The sequence below is a fragment of the Poecilia reticulata genome, chromosome 17 (genome assembly GCF_904066995.2).
Source record: "Poecilia reticulata chromosome 17, P_reticulata-male-v2, whole genome shotgun sequence".
NCBI classification, from domain to species: Eukaryota; Metazoa; Chordata; class Actinopteri; order Cyprinodontiformes; family Poeciliidae; genus Poecilia; species Poecilia reticulata.
Window position 1 is genome coordinate 27,473,458 of NC_088846.1, and position 14,790 is coordinate 27,488,247.

At 39.2% G+C, this 14,790-nt stretch overlaps 5 non-coding genes across 5 annotated transcripts; all 5 read left to right on the forward strand.

Moving 5' to 3' along the window:
• Positions 1-255: 255 nt before the first annotated feature.
• Positions 256-338, forward strand: trnal-aag (transfer RNA leucine (anticodon AAG)). Its single transcript has one exon. It is a non-coding gene; the product is annotated as a tRNA-Leu (tRNA).
• Positions 339-679: 341 nt separating this feature from the next.
• trnal-uag (transfer RNA leucine (anticodon UAG)) lies at positions 680-762 on the forward strand. The gene has a single exon. It is a non-coding gene; the product is annotated as a tRNA-Leu (tRNA).
• Positions 763-985: 223 nt separating this feature from the next.
• Positions 986-1,068, forward strand: trnal-cag (transfer RNA leucine (anticodon CAG)). Its single transcript has one exon. It is a non-coding gene; the product is annotated as a tRNA-Leu (tRNA).
• Positions 1,069-1,409: 341 nt separating this feature from the next.
• trnal-uag (transfer RNA leucine (anticodon UAG)) lies at positions 1,410-1,492 on the forward strand. The gene has a single exon. It is a non-coding gene; the product is annotated as a tRNA-Leu (tRNA).
• Positions 1,493-1,716: 224 nt separating this feature from the next.
• On the forward strand, positions 1,717-1,799 carry trnal-aag (transfer RNA leucine (anticodon AAG)). The gene has a single exon. It is a non-coding gene; the product is annotated as a tRNA-Leu (tRNA).
• Positions 1,800-14,790: the final 12,991 nt, after the last annotated feature.

Consider the following 14,790-nt stretch of genomic DNA (forward strand, 5'->3'; position numbering starts at 1 on the left):
TTCTCACTTGCCTGGACTTCACTCTCATAGTCGTCATTTTAACTTGACTCCTGGACATTCGGTGTAAGTCAGTAAGGTTGTTGAAATGGAGGACCAATTGACTGACTCTGCATTTGGCATTAACACATGTAAAGAGTGAAATCATTCCAATGATTACAGAGAAAATGAAACTTTGCAGAGCTCTCAATCAACCAAGCAGTTCTCAACCGTAAGTGAATTCTCAGAGCAAAGACAACATCTACAGAACTGTGTGACGTCAGGATGGCCGAGCGGTCTAAGGCGCTGCGTTAAGGTTGCAGTCTCCACTGGAGGCGTGGGTTTGAATCCCACTTCTGACACATTTCCTTGCATTTAAGAGATTCCAACATGTTACTACCAGAAAAATGTGCAGTTTGTGTCATTTGAGGCAGAGCAAAACAGTCTATGGTCAGGTCTGCAAAAAACATTTGCGGGAGACGTTCAGTGGTTCTCCAGAAAAAAAATCATTAAACGCTAATTATGGTAACAATTTATAAGGGGGCCATGGCTGCAATGCAAGCTCAGCATATAATTCGGCAGAAAAACTGCAAAATTTTTCTTCTCGCTATCAGCAAATAGTCCATTGTCCTCCTTTAATTGTAGTGTGGGTCGCCCTCCGAGCATACCGCATGGGTAGGCACCTCACTCGTTGCTCATGGAAGTCAGGATGGCCGAGCGGTCTAAGGCGCTGCGTTTAGGCCGCAGTCTCTCCTGGAGGCGTGGGTTCGAATCCCACTTCTGACAGAAAGGCATTTCTCACTTGCCTGGACTTCGCTCTCATAGTTGTCATTTTAACTCGACTCCTGGACATTCGGTGTAAGTCAGTAAATTGTTGAAATGGAGGACCAATTGACTGACTCTGCATTTGGAGAGAAAATGAAACTTTGCAGAGGTCTCAATCAACCAAGCAGTTCTCAACCGTAAGTGAATTCTCAGAGCAAAGACAACATCTACAGAACTGTGTGACGTCAGGATGGCCGAGCGGTCTAAGGCGCTGCGTTCAGGTTGGAGTCTCCACTAGAGGCGTGGGTTCGAATCCCACTTCTGACACATTTCCTTGCATTTAAGAGATTGCGTCATGTTACTAACAGGAAAAGGTGCAATTTGAGTCATTTGAGGCAGAGCAAGAGAGTCTATGGTCAGGTCTGCCAAAAACATTTGAGCGAGAAGTTCAGTGGTTCTCCAGAAAAAAAATCATTAAACGCTAATTATGGTAACAATTTATAAGGGGGCCATGGCTGCAATGCAAGCTCAGCATATAATTCGGCAGAAAAACTGCAAAATTTTTCTTCTCACTATCAGCAAATAGTCCATTGTCCTCCTTTAATTGTAGTGTGGGTCGCCCTCCGAGCATACCGCATGGGAAGGCACCTCACTCGTTGCTCATAGAAGTCAGGATGGCCGAGCGCTCTAAGGCGCTGCGTTTAGGCCGCAGTCTCTCCTGGAGGCGTGGGTTCGAATCCCACTTCTGACAGAAAGGCATTTCTCACTTGCCTGGACTTCACTCTCATAGTCGTCATTTTAACTCGACTCCTGGACATTCGGTGTAAGTCAGTAAGATTGTTGAAATGGAGGACCAATTGACTGACTCTGCATTTGGAGAGAAAATGAAACTTTGCAGAGGTCTCAATCAACCAAGCAGTTCTCAACCGTAAGTGAATTCTCAGAGCAAAGACAACATCTACAGAACTGTGTGACGTCAGGATGGCCGAGCGGTCTAAGGCGCTGCGTTAAGGTCGCAGTCTCCACTGGAGGCGTGGGTTCGAATCCCACTTCTGACACATTTCCTTGCATTTAAGAGATTCCAACATGTTACTACCAGAAAAATGTGCAGTTTGTGTCATTTGAGGCAGAGCAAAACAGTCTATGGTCAGGTCTGCAAAAAACGTTTGCGGGAGACGTTCAGTGGTTCTCCAGAAAAAAAATCATTAAACGCTAATTATGGTAACAATTTATAAGGGGGCCATGGCTGCAATGCAAGCTCAGCATATAATTTGGCAGAAAAACTGCTAAATTTTACTTCTCGCTATGAGCAAATAGTCCATTGTCTCCTTCTTTAATTGTAAAGTGTTGGTCACCCTCCGAGCATACCACCTGGGAAGGCACCTCACTCATTGCTCATGATAGTCAGGATGGCCGAGTGGTCTAAGCCACTGCGTTTAGGCCGTAGTTTCCCCTGGAGGTGTGGGTTCGAATCCCACGCCTACAGAGTAGATGGATCAGCTAAAATTCTGTGTTATCCATCTGGATCTACTGAAGGATCCGGTGACACTACTGTATGATCTGCATTAAAACCCACTGGGATGAGGAGATCAGGAAGGAATTCACAGTTGCAGTCAGTGCAGGAAAACCTTCATTCCAAGGCATGTACTTGAGAAAAATAGTCATGCAAGCTGAAAACCATGGCTATAACTCAACCTCAAGTCCCAGTTCATGTTTACTTAACATGCAAATGTTTCTGATAAGAAATCAAACAAAAACAGATTTTTTATGTTATTCTTCTAAATGTGTGTAGTGAGACAACAAGTCTTCCTCTTTTGTGATGTTTCATATGCCAATCGACTTCAATGTAGGCCTTTTCTCTCTTGCTCTTGATGAAGGCGGCGCTTTTTTCCTCTGCTCCCTCCTTGCCCATGCATGTCCTGCTTGCTGTTTATGTCCTGTCTTTTTCTATATTTTTGGAGCTTTTCTTTGCACATCATCCAAATCTACAAATTACGGATCTGGTCAACCAATCTCAATGCAATTGATCAAATTTTCGAAGAGAAGTCTGGGCACAGGAGAGCCCTCTTGTCCTGCGGGGACACTCCCGTTGGGATTTTCACCCTTGATTTATTCATAACAGGATTTCTGCCATTTGGAGCTTGTGGATTCCTGGCTTATCGACAAATTTGTGACGGACTTGGCCGAACTAGCAAACACTCAGACTGTTGGTGTGGACAGAGACGAGGACTCTACAATTGACTAATAAGTTGGAATCGATCTCGGAGAAGTTGCTTGTTTTGGCTCAGTAGAACGACCAAACTAATTTGGATAATTGGGAACTGGGATGTATCGGAGAGACTTTAGGGAATTTTGAAATTTATAATCTTCCCGACCTAAGACATTCTGTTTCTGAATTGGCTTTCCCCATGTGGCCTTGGACGGGCTGCATATTTCTAATCTCCTCGAAGATATGTAAACAACGCTCTTTCCTCCTCACCTCCTCCTGTATCCATGGAGTTGCGGAGCTGAGCGCTGCTAAGGACTTCATGCCTTGATAACAACACCTTTATCAGACTCTGCCAGGATGCTCAGTAACGTTCCTTCGTGGCCCTTTGACGTCACCGTCTTCACTTGTGTCTGTTTTGTCTGAATGTTACCACCTGCCCTAATGTGTGCTTTTCTCTTTTGTGTTTTAGGTGGAGTACTCCCTATTTAACCCAGAAAATGATCATTTTTAGTTTATTAGTAATTGTTAAGAATGCACTATTTAGATCAATATTATACAGCCCAGAAAATCAGAATTAGAATTAGGATTAAAGCCGCAAGCAGCCTTGAACGGCCCTTGCAGCTCAGTGCCACTCCGGTCTTTTTGCCACTGCAGAGGCTCCAACACCACCACCACCTCCCGCCAGCCACTGCCACATTCTCGTGCAGTTCTCACAGCCATCCGTCAGGCCATAAACTTTGATGAGTTAAGACAGCGCTTCCTGACGACTCACCAAAAATCTTGTGCAGATTGGCCGATGTAGCATGGAGATACAGCTTATGGAATTACCTAATGGGGCGCATGAAGGTTTGAATAAAGGTCAAACATATATACACACGCACTCCTACACTGAAGAAACATAATTTGAAACAACAAACATAACTCCTCAAAAGCCCTGGTGCCCACCAATAATTTCAGATTTTTTTTTTTACATTCTTTTATTTCTAACGGTGTTAACAAAAACTTGGGACAAATTTCATCTGAGTTTGAAAATATTTAAAAATGATTTTTAACTAAATTTTTTTGGATAGTTTTAGAATTATATTTATACTTAATACTCATAATATATTAATATTCCTTTATTTTTATCAATTTTTTAATTAAAGTTCTGCTCCAGGACAAAGGATTTTAGAGACACAATCCAACTATTACAAATTTGAAAATAAAAAAATATTAATCAAAACGAAGAAAACATACATTGTTGTGCTCGCATGCCACAGGTTAGTGCCATGTGAGTACGACAATATGCTAACATGGCACATTGTCAGATATGGTTCACATGTCAGATATTCGATAAATTCTATTTTGTGTAGATTTTATTAAAATTTTGTGTTTTATCCATAGAACCTGTTTTGTTCCTTTTCTCAATCTAGCCTACTTACATCTCATGGAGTGGGTCGATGTTATGTGCTTCGGGCACATTATGATTTTTGTCTATTTCTTTTGTTTTCTTATAGACTTTAGTTGAATGACCTTTTGTTAATATATTTTGGAGTTTGGATAATTTCTGACGCTGTTGGTCCGCCTATAAATAGGCTGACTTTCGGCATGTTGGGAGTCCCGCCTTTCCACTCGCTCCACCACCACCGGGCGCGGTGCACGCACGTCCAGTCGCTGTGGGCCGCAACTGACGTTTCCAGCCTGCCATGCGGTATTTCTGTTAGCTTTTGTTTGTTTGTTTGCTTCTTTTTATTGTGATTTTGGCCTGGTGGGACCGGTTGTCCTGTCTTTTGCATTAGGTTCTTTTTTGCTTTAGTCCGGTACTAGTACGGGCTTCGACGGCCCTGTATAGCGTTGGCCCCCTGCTGTACCGTTTTGTTCTGTTTGATCGGCTCAACAGGTCCAACTTTCTGTTAATACTTTTGGGGTTTTGTTTTTCTTTTTTTGGGACACGGGAAACTGAGGGCCTTTAACTCTCTTTTTCTTCACAGAAAATCAGAAGCAGCAAAACCAGGAAAACCAAAGTTCAAGAGAGTTTAACCCTCCTGTTATGTTCGTTTCTGAGGTACAGCAATAATGTTCGTGGGTCAATTTGACCCAGGGAGTGTTTTATCATGCAATAGTGTCAGGAACCAAAAAATTCCTCCAAAACATTTTTTTATCTGATTAACTCTAATACTAACCATCTCAATCAAAATTTGTGCAATTATGTTTTTTATTTCTCAGAAATTAAGGATTAATGACGACAACTTACTCAATTACTCATTTGGACATAAAAAATGGGATTTACATTTTTTATGTCCACTGAAAAAAACCTAGACACAAAAAAACAATAATTTCCTTGAAAGTAATCTTTGGTAAATTTTTTTATATTACATTAAATTTTTTTTTTCAAAGGGTGATCTTTATAATTGAATTTAAGACACACATACTGTTCCGGGTCAAATTGACCCGCCAATTAAAATCAAGATAAATGAGTCATGCAGAGAGTAATTATGTTCCCCTCCACTTCTACTGAGTGTCCACTCAGTGTGGGTGGAGTTTTCCCACGGGAACAGAATAGGTTCCCGTCAAAAGTTGTATGAACACCTGCTTTCTCGCAGTTCATTGTGAAGTAAAGAGAGTAGGGAGAAAGTGGGTTTGTGTGTGTCTGCGTGTGTGTGTATGTATGTGTGTGTGTGTGGTGTGTTGTGTTTGTGTGTGTGTGGTGAAATAAGGTTCATAGCTGTAAGGAAACAAACAGAATTGGACATTTTTAATCTTTTTTTGCACTTTAACTTGACTGTGGGGTCAAATTGACCCGAACAGTATCGACGTAACAAGTATACGCAGGGGGGGCTGCAAATGTGTAAAATGAATAAATTTTCAATTTATATGTAGAGTTCACCTATTAAGACAAATAGAAAAAGTTTCATGCAATAAAAATACTTGCAACTATTTTAAAAATATTTTTAAACTTTGAAACGGGTCAATTTGACCCGCAACATAACAGGAGGGTTAAGAATAAAATGTTTTGATGAACCCTCATTCTTGTCTCATGTCCTCAAATATGTTGTGCCCTTGGTGGACATAATAGTCGATGCCTTCGATAAAGTCCGCTTCATCTCCACTGTCAGCTGTATCCGGATATCCAGAATGCACAGGTTTCGATTTCATCTGCTGGTGCGGTGCAATTTACAAAAAATAAATCCTTTTCACTCTGGATGTTTTTCGTTCCATAAATATGCCTGTACCAGTGTATGTGACACTTTGTTTTTACAGCGTGTATCTAATTACTTTACAGAAAAAGATTCCGCTCGAGTTTACTAAAAGCTAGCAGAAAAGCTATGAGAGGCAGGTAACGGAAGTTTTCGGGTGAACAGCAATATAGACTCATTTGATAAGTTTCGGTAAAATATCTGGTCATATTTCTCAACTTGAAAATGTAGGCTCCAAACCAGGAAGTGATGGATCTGACCTATAAAGCATAGGGATTGGCGCTGCGTCTAGGTTTTTTTTTTGCATCTTTGCGTTCGTCTTTTTACTATAAATCTGTGAACTCGTCAGTGAAAAGATGGTGTTCTAGAACATGTTTATTTTCGTAAAACAAATCTATTTTAATGTGAAGAACACAAATAGTAAATACTATTCAGTATTCTGTTTATATTGCGCGTGTCTAACAGGTGATCTTTTTTTGTGTTTTTGGGAAAGTATTTTTATTTCAATAATTATATTTAAGTGTTGATGTACATTGATATCTGATATATTTTTTTCTATGTATTTCAGCTCAATATATTAGAAGTGGTGTTTAATACAGACTACTATTTTTACAATATATGTAATTGCTTAAGTATGAACAGAGTCACCTGCAAAAGTTGCGTAATACCTCTTGGTAAAGGTAAGAGCTTTAGATTTCCATTTATATATAATTATTTATTTCAAATTATTGGTGTTTTTTTATTATCAGTTATTGTTATTTGTGTTGTAATTTTTGTTAATAATATTAGGGCCATAGTCATAAGTGTCAAAGTTGAAATGGGCGTTATTAAGAAAGGAAGTCCTATCATCCATTACAAATTTTTGTCAAGTAAAATTTTGGAAAGAGGGCGGGTATTTCTCTTAGTCCCACCCATTTGTGCTCTGGACTTATATATTCTCAGATTCGTTTGCAGACATTTTCTGTTCTTGTACGACGGAGTGATTGAAGTAGGTATATCATGATACATTTTCAGTAATAAGGTAAAGTTTTTATTGCGTTTCATCTTTGTAATTGTTGTTATCTATATATTTTGTTCTTTCTAGAAAATGGCTAATTATTCAACCTTGAAATTGCCAAGTTCAACAGACCCCAAATTAAAGGCAGTGCAAAATGCGGCCCAGCTTGCCTCCGTAAGTATATCAGTTGCTATCTAATTTGAAAAAAAATTCTGTTTGGAAGCTTTTCTATGAGCTTTTCTGGTGTCAAGTAGTTCAAATTACGGCAATTCTTTTTGCATATAAAACATATCTGTGAAGTTTTAGGTCGGAGAATGCCGTAAATTTCACCTGGAGTAGGGACATGTGAACTACAAAAGTAAACTCGGCGGGGGCGGGAGGGGGAATGAGGACCGCCATTCCCCCTCAGGGGTAAAACAATTGTAATGCGGGGGTACAGAAGAACGAAAAAAAGAAAGGAAGAACACAATCTTGGAGGGATACGCGAACAGCAGTAATATTAGAGTACAGGTTGAAAGCTTTTTAAAATAAACCTTAGTTTCCCAGCCAATACGGAAGAGTTCATAGGTATTAAAAGACTATAAATTATGGTGATGTGCAGAAAACTAATAGCAGGGGAATGAAGATAACTTAAGAGCATAGTGGAGTCTTGTCGGTAATATAAATGGTGCGCTTTGATTTTCACGCGCATGTGGTTTATTAAAGTCCATGTGGATCGTGTTGAGGATTGTTGCGGTGCGTTTCATTTAGCGTTGCGCCATTTCAACTGTGTGGAGAGTCCGACACTTAGAAGACGTCCGATACTCCACGTATGTGATACTTCACTTATTAGAAGGCCCGTTAGTGTGCATACGTTTCGAACTTAAGGCGTCATATTCAACCCAGTTTTCTTTGGAGGGCATAGTGGTCGCTGAGGTACTATCTGAGGAAGATGAATGGTACAAACAACACTCTTAAGGCCAACATCTGTGCAGACCTTCGGGGAGTGGGTTACCACTATCTAGGTAGCGCTCTAGAAACAATTCTGAAGAAATGTTCCACACCTGTGAAACATGAGCTTGGCGGGTTAGCAAAGGTGTGTGGTCACCCATTAATTGACATGGCTGCCACCTTTGAGAGCGCGCGAGACAGAGCCCAAGAGGAGAAAGACATTGACAATGTAGCAATAATTAGCACAAGAAATATTGCTGTAGAGTCATTCATCAGAAGCCATATTCTCAGGAAGAAAACATGCCCCCCTCACCCCCGTCACAATAGATGATTACGCCCCGGAGTATTTACGAGAGGCACAATGACTCAACCTGGACCCAAATGCCAAAAAGATTGTGCAGAAATTTGGGCGGGGACATCATGTTGATGGAATTGGACAAACTCGATCATTACAGTCAGTATCTTAAAGACCGGGCTATTTCTGCACTGCGGGATCGATCCGCTGCTTACTATATCAACAAGACTATTGATGCACTGCCTTGGGAGGAAGGTCGCCTTTTGCTTGTGCATCTGTTCTCCAGGGAGGAGGAACACGATTTAAAGGGTTTCCTACAAGATTACTACCACTCATCATCAGAGATGGAATATGTGCTCAATTACCTCACGATCAAACTGATACCTAAGGAAAAAGAGCTCAAAACCATTGGAAGGCCATTTGGATGCAAGACTTATGCCGATCGATGTCGAAGCTGTTTACAAGAGAATGTCAAAACCTCTGACCAAGCTATGACCCTGGACAACCTCACCTTGATCCGACGAATGCACGCCTTTAGAAATCTTTGAAGGATTTATCAAGGATGGCGAGTCTTGTTTATCAACTTTGATGTATTGAACATGGACTGTTCTGTATGCCTGACAAAACCAGTGTCTACCATTGGGAGGACCAAGAGGGAGGTATCAAAGGGCTCAACCAGTACACGAGGATGACAGTCTACAACCCACAAATGCAACTAGCATTAAGAGAATATCAGCTGCAATTCTTTGTCATGTGTTATGGAGATGATTACAAAGCAGCAATCCTGATCCCGCCTGACCAGAAGAACATCAACATGAAGACCCTGAAATCCCGAATAGTGTCAGGTGTCAGCGAGAAAGTTAGGGTCAGTTTCGGACAGAAAACTGAAGTCTTTGATAGTTACAGATCAGAGGTGTACATCAGTTTCTGCAAGAATGCATCTGTGCGAGGGGTTGAAATGCCACAAGGGGTACGGAAAATTCAAAAGTGTTATGAAGCCACAAATGCATTCCTCCCGACCCTTGATGACTACATAGCTTCCCACACACCGATCTCTCTTGACTGCTAAGTAAGCGGTGACTCAGTCCGGGCAAAGAGGCAGCGTTAAATGTGTGGCGATCAGTTGAGATTCCGATCAGGCCAAGCTCTCCTCACTTCCACCCAAATGGGAACGCTCACAAATGTCGGCACTTGTCACAGGAGCCACTCCACCCACGATCAACGTGGAGGTAAATACGCCTGTACGTTTCTGTACTCGGCACACAGACAGCTCAACATGGAAGCGTGTCAACAGCAAACAAGTGTCAGTCCGCAGCTCACCTCGGCTCACTTGCAATCACCCTGCCAGCAGGTGCAGCCTCTGCCTTACTCCTGCCACAACTGTTTTAATTTTAAGTGAAGTAGTTAAATTCTTTATCGATATTGTATAAAGATATAATAACTGCTAGGTTCTGTGTTTTGAATTTGAGTTTCTGTCTAGTTCTAGTAATCCAAACACAGACAACATCAGTAGCCTACAGACTACTTCTTAAGCTTAAGGTGCTTTATTGATGCCACCTAGTCATCTAAACTCAGTTGGTTAATTTGGGGAAAACCTGTGTGAAGTTCTTTTTATTTTACTGGGTTGCTGCACGATTTTAACACGTGTAGATCTTTGCAGCAGCAGCAGGTCTCCTTTGCTGCCACAGTTGTAAACCCAGCAGGAGCGTCTCCGTGTTCGTCTTGCGTTTCAATGCGGCTCAAAAAAATCGGTTAAAGTGTTTGATGATTCATATTTCCAAATATATCGTTTTTTTAAACCCCGCCTCTCGTCTGGAACGCCAGCTGGAGAGAGGCGGATGGTTTACAATGTTGATAGCACACTCCGACTTTCTTCCCTTTATTAGGATTTCTGTGGTACAATTTTTAAAAATATTTCTCTGCTCTGTAATTTATTTGTAGTCTGCCTATGGTTTTTAGCAATTTCAGTGGAGGAAATCTTTTCAATCTTATTAGTCCAAAATGTTAATTTTTAATTAAGGAAGAAAAATAAACTATTTCAAAATGTGATTTAATGCAGATCACTTATTAGAACATTGTTGTAGATATTTGTAAACTTAAACCACTTCTTAATTATTTGTACTTTTCACATGTTGAAAATAATGTTACATGTAATTATGACTGTTGTTGCCATTTACAATTATTTCTTTTGTTTTAATCACATGCAAGATTTGTGTCCTTTTATCCCACATCATTTTACCAAGTGATTTTTTTTGCAGCTATTAGTAAACTTACTTTACTTTTCTTACAATTGTGGAGTCAGTCACATTTTCATAATGTTTGACTTTCTTAAAAGATTTCTTTATTTTCAAGATATCTTGCAAGTTTTAATTTATTTTTAGATGTTTTGTTTAAACTTTTGTTCAAACTAAGCATTAGAGTGAAGGAATAGTATCAGTTGTTTAATGTGAATTATTATTTTTTGTGCTTAACATCTTATCTTTCCGATCCAGTAGCTTCTCGAGAAATAATTCAGAGGAGTGTACATGAGGCCTTCCAGATGAGTCTTGAAGCCCTAAAAAAAGAAGGGAAGGCTCCTTAGGGCTGTCAACCAAAAGGCCAAGCTTCTTCAGGTGGAAGTAAATAGCCTGAAGAACCAGGTCCAGGAATTAAATGCAAAGGTTGAAACTTTAGAAGTTTCTGCAGCATTTTATGCAGATGGTAAGTATTTTTATAGGGTTTGTTTGTTTTATATTTTAATTAACATATGTTAAGGAAGAATTATTTGTCTGATTAAATTTAGAAAAAAAACCAACTGGTTTGGCTTCTTCCTCTGACTGATTGCGGGTTCTCTCGCGACCGCATGTGGGGACAGAAACACAACAATGCGTGTTGACATCACAAAATTACAGAATTTAATCCAATCATAAGAAAGTACAAGAGAACAGGAAACTGGATAAACAGAGACATACATTGTTACCTGAGACAATAAGACAGACAAAGACATCAAGGACGCGTCCTCGGAGAAAGAGCTGGTGCAGAAGTAAACTAAAATCAGCTTTTTCTGAATTATTTCCCTTGTGCACAGACTTTTATACCTGTAGGCGTGTTTTCCTCTTTAATATATTCAAATAAGGCGTATCTCTGCTTGACCAAAAGGAAGCCATTTTTTGAGCGTCTGAGAAACATAGAACTCCACTTTTTATTATCGGGATCAAAGACATCCTGCTCCGTTGTGTTAAATAAATAGAATAGTTTCCAGACTTCCCATGATTCAAGAGCCACCTGTGCAAAGAGAAACAGAGGGAGGCAATTTCACAGGTATCTGAAATCCTGACATCCCTTCCTCCTTCTCTTCCCACAGATAGATTCTCATGGGAACAAACAAAAATAATGGAGTACAATTCCTGTTTCTAACCTAATATTCAAATAAAATTAAGACAATCCTTCACCACAAACCTAAGGAATTTTCTAATACAAAACATTTTCATTTGATTCTTATAGTCAGAAATAATACAATTTCAAATACATTCATCATTGACTAAGTTAATTCTAAAACTAGATAATACAATTTTCATACAAAACATGCTATTAATAAAGAAAAATATCTTACAAATTAAATGTTAGTAGTTTAAAACATTTTCCACCATCCCAATTGTTCATGGAAGGCTTCTGATCTCCTGTGAGCTGGCCAAGTTCCTGTTTCTCAAGGTAATTTAAATGATAGTGTCGTCTGGTTCCCTGCATATGTTAATTTACGGCCTCCTGTCCGGGCAGAAGCTCTGCTGATGTATACTGCTCAAAAAAATAAAAAGGGAACACTTAAACACCACAATATAACTCCAAGTAAATCAAACTTCTGTGAAATCAAACTGTCCACTTAGGAAGCAACACTGATTGACCCGACAAGGGTCCCCGTTGTCAATCAGTGTTGCTTCCTAAGTGGACAGTTTGATTTCACAGAAGTTTGATTTACTTGGAGTTATATTGTGTTGTTTAAGTGTTCCCTTTATTTTTTGAGCAGTGTATTTTCCTTGGTACTTTGAATACTTAACACAGCAATCAGGTTTAGTTTCAAATCACCAACAGAAACCTGTTCAAAAAGTTTAAACTATATTAAACACTAAAAATAGTCATTTTTCCTCAACACATATAATGGTACATCATGAGGTATTTGTAGTGTTTACACAAAGCATTTTTTGGTTCTCAAATGTTTTATTGTTTTCCTGGTTTTACAAATCCTATATTCTAAACAGTGACTGCTGAACCAAAATTAGTGAATCTTTGTACTCTCACTCACAAAACACAATTAGCATAAAAACATAATCTATATTCACATAATTATGTTAACGTGGCCTGGATTGATAAAATGTTCTGTATTGCATGGGCTGCTTTCATGTTGAAGGTTTTGGGAGAATGTATGTGAAACATCTGAAACGGGAGACACAAGGGATAACAATGGTAACAACTGGCAACGTGGTGAGCAGAGTAACAAGTTGGACTGGCGAGTTGTGACTGAAAAAGAGGAGCTTAAGTAGTGGGACAGTGGCCTAAATGAGAAGAGTGATAGCAGGTGTGAATAATTTGGCACAGGAGCTGGCTGAGGGCTGGGGAGAAAGTGGCACAGGGAAACTAAGGAGATCTGCTGGGAACACAAACGGGAGGAAACGGGGAACTGAAAAATACTTCCAATACAAAAGACGGTAAGAGTAAAGAAAACCTGATGAACTAGGAAAGAAAGATATGAGGGAAACCATAACCAAACCTAAATAGAAACAAGGCTGATCTAACAATAAGAACTAAGGAACACAGAGCAAGAGAAACTAGAAGATCTAAACAAAGAAATAACCCAACTTGAATTACTCAGACATGGAAGAATAACTGAATCTATGGTGATCAAATTAAGAAATAAACATTACTAGAAACCCTGCAGGGAGGCTGAAATAAGAAATAAATAGAAGGATAAAATAGAATTAAATTATAGTAATTAAAGAAGGCTTGAGATGGACTCAGACAAACAAGGACAAGCAATAACATAATTCTAACTACACTAAACACCTCCAATAATATCAAAAGGACCACGAAGGGTGTTAAAAATGATCAGAAGAGGAATAATTAAAAACCTTTTGACTCATTTTATTTTATCTTCTGCCCGGATTCATTGAAGTCGTCATTGTATCAGCTGAGCCATAAAGACAAGACAACACGGTTCTCCACGTCCAAAGCATAACGACATTTATTAGACAAACAACTAATGAAACTGACAGAACTGAATAAAACCAGCAATATTTACCTCACACGACAGACATCCACACACAACGAAACATTACAAAGAAACATCTCACCGCTATAGATGTTTCTTCTGAGACCAGGTCACAAGGGAACCTCATGGCGATCTAAGGCTAAACTCCGTGCTAGCTAGTTTTATAGGGAGGGCGTGTTCTCCTTCGACGCTGTATTGTTTAATTTTAAGAACAAAGAAGTGTTATTTTCGTTAAAATGAAGACGGATGTTTTTTATGACCCTGTCTAGAATTTTATCAAGTGGTCAAACACATACACTAGCTGTGTTCTAACTTATAGAAAACTACAAGCTAAGTTATTTTAATTCAACTTGGTGTATAATGTTTTCGATAGAAATATCTTGGATAAAAGATTACGCTAATTGAACTATGGATATAATTTGAAGTGAATTTCCTTATTTGAAACACCATTAATTTTACCTAATTATTGAACATATGGTTAAGTTTTCACAACTAGCTTATTTTAAATTTATTTCTTAACAAGGGCTAAACTAACGTGAATTAAAACATGAAGTTAAATAAAATGAAAAGCAAAACAAGCCCAAAAACCCAGTGTCCTGACAGATGTCTGATTATATAATTGTTTACTTTAATCACATAAAATATTTATTTAAAAATATAATCTTTCATTACGTGTATGTTTATTACCTGAAATATAAAATTTGTACTTGAAATTTGATTAATTTCTTCACCCGTTTACATGCAACTTGAAGTGTTTGAATCAAACGATTCATTAATGTTTAATACGTTAAATTATTAAATGAGAGAACAGCCACTTCCAACTGTACACATATTTCAACACAAATGGTTCCTGTTCCTCTTCAGAGTCTGCAGCCTTGCTGAGCTCCTCTCCTGGGGTTTCTTCCTCCTCAGCCTCTCCAACTTGCTCCTCTTCTGCTCCCTCCGCTACTCTGTTTTCATTATTTACCTCTTCTGGGGTAGAAAACAGTCTCTGTAACTTGTTGTTAACTTGGTCTTGCCGTATCGCCTCTTTAATTAACGCCCATGTTGGTCCGACATTGTGGCATTTACCTCGCAGTGACCCATATTCAGGATTCTGAATATCCTGACCGCTCAGTCAGGATTGAGCTCATCCATTTTATACGTCGGTTTGCCGTTAAGAGGACATATCAGAACACACATCAGTATTAATGCTGTAAA